General features: G+C 53.9%; 1 non-coding gene across 1 annotated transcript; it reads left to right on the top strand.

The window, feature by feature from the left end:
• Positions 1 to 2931: 2931 nt before the first annotated feature.
• On the top strand, positions 2932 to 4839 carry LOC124728846. Its single transcript, XR_007007438.1, has one exon. It is a non-coding gene; the product is annotated as a small subunit ribosomal RNA (ribosomal RNA).
• Positions 4840 to 5000: the final 161 nt, after the last annotated feature.

Here is a 5000-nt window from a genome sequence, read left to right as displayed (position 1 = left end):
TAGTAATCAATGCAGAGCCATCAAACTACAGCAAATATACACAACTGTCCGTATACATGCTGAAAGAGTCTGCCCAAAATGGGAACCACACGTCAGCCAGACACTCTGATCACGCACCACTCTCTGCTTCTAACAGGCGCACATACAATATGTAAGCACCAGCATGGAACAACATCCAGTGCATCTTCTCCGCCACATTACACAATCCACACTATCACAACCAGACCAGGAGGTCCGTGCGGAAAATACAATATCCCAGCCTTTCGACATCCACCATTGCGCAGACCAGGCACCAACACCCACACATGTCCTATACAACGGTGCACCCAACATCACAATAGTACCTCCTGTCACAGCGCACAAACAATGACATGAGTCAAAGACACAGGTCTCACACAAGCATAGAATTGGAGCGCCGCCTCTAATAAGCCAAAGGTGCATCCTGACGTGACAAATCTGATCATGTCACAAGCATTCACTTACTATAATCACTATCAACGAACCTGCCGCCCCCGCCCCCCCCCCCCCCTACACCTTTCCGTACAACAACGTGTAACCTAACCTAACCTAACCTAACCTATGTTGTACCTTAACCTAACCTATGTTGTACCTTAACCTAACCTATGTTGTACCTTAACCTAACCTATGTTGTACCTTAACCTAACCTATGTTGTACCTTAACCTAACCTATGTTGTACCTTAACCTAACCTATGTTGTACCTTAACCTAACCCATGTTGTACCTTAACCTAACCCATGTTGTACCTTAACCTAACCCATGTTGTACCTTAACCTAACCCATGTTGTACCTTAACCTAACCCATGTTGTACCTTAACCTAACCCATGTTGTGCCTCAACCTAACCCATGTTGTGCCTCAACCTAACCCATGTTGTGCCTCAACCTAACCCATGTTGTGCCTTAACCTAACCCATGTTGTGCCTCAACCTAACCCATGTTGTGCCTTAACCTAACCCATGTTGTGCCTTAACCTAACCCATGTTGTGCCTTAACCTAACCCATGTTGTGCCTTAACCTAACCCATGTTGTGCCTTAACCTAACCCATGTTGTGCCTTAACCTAACCCATGTTGTGCCTTAACCTAACCCATGTTGTCGCCTTAACGTAACCCACGTTGTCGCCTAAACCTGCTCTGTAATTGTTATACGACTCGTTCAATTACTGTAGTGTTGCCCACCCGCAACCCTCGCAATATAGTTCGCTACTCGCACTGCCCGCACCCCTGTGTATCGCTTCATGTTAAACACCTTGCAAGTCTTGCTCACTTTCCACATGCTCCTGCTGTACACTGTAATGTGGATGGCAGCAGGACGTACATGCCGCCCCTCCCCACGTCCCCACCTTGCCCCCTGCCTTCGCAAGCTGGTTGGTGAGAAGTTTGCATGTTCAATGCCCTTCGCATGCGACGTACTCAGGCTACGTTGTGGTGCGGCCTGTGTCAACTGTCCGCTGATGTCGTACGCGTGAACCACAATCTGTACTGCACATTCGTCCTTATGTACTGAATGATACATCGTGGCACATGTGTGACCGCACAACGACTGCGCCCAAAAACGGCGGACCATACAGTGCAAATATTGTGCACGCAGCTACGTGTCGTCTCCCTATGAGAGCTGGATTGCAGTGTGGTACGCCATAGAGACGTGTGGGAGGAACGGACGCCGTGGATGGCGATCAGCATGAGCTGTCTGTTGATGTATTCGGACCTAGTCGTCTCTCCTCACACACCGTGATGGCATGGTGCACCGCGTTCCATATCTGCGACATGCTACAGAGGCCGGTTGACAGTCGTTCGAGCAATGGACATCGCATACGTACGGGGGCCACCTTCCACGTATTGTCTAGGCGTGCACATTTTGTTGCGTGTATGTGGGCAGACGTAGTGTGGCGTGACACCTGACACAGGCATGCAATAATCGTTGAAGTTGCAAATGGCGATGGACGCCTGCGTTTTCTGGTGAAGTTACGCAAATGAACAAATGGTAACCTGTTGTGGTGCGGTTGTTCTCGCTAGGGGTGAATCGGTGATGGCGACGATAGGTTGAGGTACTAACCGGTTGTTCCAGCGATACCCACCATGCCGACGAAACTGAACGGCATCTGGGTGTGAAGCGATACGCGGCGGTGGCTGGGTGGGACCGTCCCCGGCCGGTGAGGGGGCGCCTCCCGGCGTGCTGGCCGCGCGGTGCGTGGGCGCACGCGCTACAGCCGGCTGGTGGGGGCGGCCAGTGGCAGGCGCGCCGGCCGACGGACGCGGCAGGCGTCGCAGCTGCGCGCCGGCGCACCCTGCGCGCGGCGCCGTGCGGCCAAAGTAGGTCCTCGCGGGCCCGGTGCGAAGCGCGGTGGACATCTTCAGTGTGCTGGTCCGATTGAGGACTGTGTGCGTTGAGGATGCGCCGCCGCCCGGCGCTCGGCGCCGCGACGCCGTCTGCTGCTCGGTCGCCCCAGCGGTTCTCGCTGGTGGTTTGTATCGCAGCTGTGCGGATGTGTTGGCGCGTGCGCTGTGCTGGGAGAGTTCGCTTCGGCACCCAAGTGGGGCTTTTGTCCTTCTGTGGCGCTGGCGTTGGAGCTGCCGGTCACCGTAGGTGGCGCGTGTTGTCTCCCGCCGGCAATGCCACGACAGCACGCTCCCGGGCCTCTGTCGGCAGCGGCAAGCTCAGTTGGGAGCACGGGTGGTCGCACCGAAAGCGTCTACTCGCCTAACTCCGGGCGATTGCGCCTCTCTCGAACCCGACCAAGTACTTGGGACGGCGCTGCGCGCCGCCGGGACCTGAGAGGGTTTCGAGGTGTATTGTGCAGGGGAGCTCAGCCTCCTCCTGTTTGCAGAATGATTGAGCGGACGCTTGCGTGTTCGCGCGGGCCCCCGGGACACACTCCCGGGCGGCCGGCTGCTCAGCTCTAGTTGACGCAGCTCCCTGGTTGATCCTGCCAGTAGTCATATGCTTGTCTCAAAGATTAAGCCATGCATGTCTCAGTACAAGCCGCATTAAGGTGAAACCGCGAATGGCTCATTAAATCAGTTATGGTTCCTTAGATCGTACCCACGTTACTTGGATAACTGTGGTAATTCTAGAGCTAATACATGCAAACAGAGTCCCGACCAGAGATGGAAGGGACGCTTTTATTAGATCAAAACCAATCGGTCGGCTCGTCCGGTCCGTTTGCCTTGGTGACTCTGAATAACTTTGGGCTGATCGCACGGTCCTCGTACCGGCGACGCATCTTTCAAATGTCTGCCTTATCAACTGTCGATGGTAGGTTCTGCGCCTACCATGGTTGTAACGGGTAACGGGGAATCAGGGTTCGATTCCGGAGAGGGAGCCTGAGAAACGGCTACCACATCCAAGGAAGGCAGCAGGCGCGCAAATTACCCACTCCCGGCACGGGGAGGTAGTGACGAAAAATAACGATACGGGACTCATCCGAGGCCCCGTAATCGGAATGAGTACACTTTAAATCCTTTAACGAGTATCTATTGGAGGGCAAGTCTGGTGCCAGCAGCCGCGGTAATTCCAGCTCCAATAGCGTATATTAAAGTTGTTGCGGTTAAAAAGCTCGTAGTTGGATTTGTGTCCCACGCTGTTGGTTCACCGCCCGTCGGTGTTTAACTGGCATGTATCGTGGGACGTCCTGCCGGTGGGGCGAGCTGAAGGCGTGCGACCGCCTCGTGCGTGCTCGTGCGTCCCGAGGCGGACCCCGTTGAAATCCTACCAGGGTGCTCTTTATTGAGTGTCTCGGTGGGCCGGCACGTTTACTTTGAACAAATTAGAGTGCTTAAAGCAGGCAAGCCCGCCTGAATACTGTGTGCATGGAATAATGGAATAGGACCTCGGTTCTATTTTGTTGGTTTTCGGAACCCGAGGTAATGATTAATAGGGACAGGCGGGGGCATTCGTATTGCGACGTTAGAGGTGAAATTCTTGGATCGTCGCAAGACGAACAGGAGCGAAAGCATTTGCCAAGTATGTTTTCATTAATCAAGAACGAAAGTTAGAGGTTCGAAGGCGATCAGATACCGCCCTAGTTCTAACCATAAACGATGCCAGCCAGCGATCCGCCGCAGTTCCTCCGATGACTCGGCGGGCAGCCTCCGGGAAACCAAAGCTTTTGGGTTCCGGGGGAAGTATGGTTGCAAAGCTGAAACTTAAAGGAATTGACGGAAGGGCACCACCAGGAGTGGAGCCTGCGGCTTAATTTGACTCAACACGGGAAACCTCACCAGGCCCGGACACCGGAAGGATTGACAGATTGATAGCTCTTTCTTGATTCGGTGGGTGGTGGTGCATGGCCGTTCTTAGTTGGTGGAGCGATTTGTCTGGTTAATTCCGATAACGAACGAGACTCTAGCCTGCTAACTAGTCGCGTGACATCCTTCGTGCTGTCAGCGATTACTTTTCTTCTTAGAGGGACAGGCGGCTTCTAGCCGCACGAGATTGAGCAATAACAGGTCTGTGATGCCCTTAGATGTTCTGGGCCGCACGCGCGCTACACTGAAGGAATCAGCGTGTCTTCCTAGGCCGAAAGGTCGGGGTAACCCGCTGAACCTCCTTCGTGCTAGGGATTGGGGCTTGCAATTGTTCCCCATGAACGAGGAATTCCCAGTAAGCGCGAGTCATAAGCTCGCGTTGATTACGTCCCTGCCCTTTGTACACACCGCCGTCGCTACTACCGATTGAATGATTTAGTGAGGTCTTCGGACTGGTACGCGGCATTGACTCTGTCGTTGCCGATGCTACCGGAAAGATGACCAAACTTGATCATTTAGAGGAAGTAAAAGTCGTAACAAGGTTTCCGTAGGTGAACCTGCGGAAGGATCATTACCGACTAGACTGCATGTCTTTCGATGTGCGTGTCGTGTCGCGCAACACGCTACCTGTACGGCTCGCCGTAGCCGTGCGCCGCGTGCGGAACCACGCGTGCCTCTCAAAACTAGCGGCAATGTTGTGTGGTACGAGCGCTGAAGCGCTGGAGCGGCTGGCCT

This window comes from Schistocerca piceifrons, unplaced genomic scaffold (assembly GCF_021461385.2).
Source record: "Schistocerca piceifrons isolate TAMUIC-IGC-003096 unplaced genomic scaffold, iqSchPice1.1 HiC_scaffold_1170, whole genome shotgun sequence".
NCBI classification, from domain to species: Eukaryota; Metazoa; Arthropoda; class Insecta; order Orthoptera; family Acrididae; genus Schistocerca; species Schistocerca piceifrons.
This window is presented reverse-complemented; position numbering and strand designations above follow the sequence as displayed.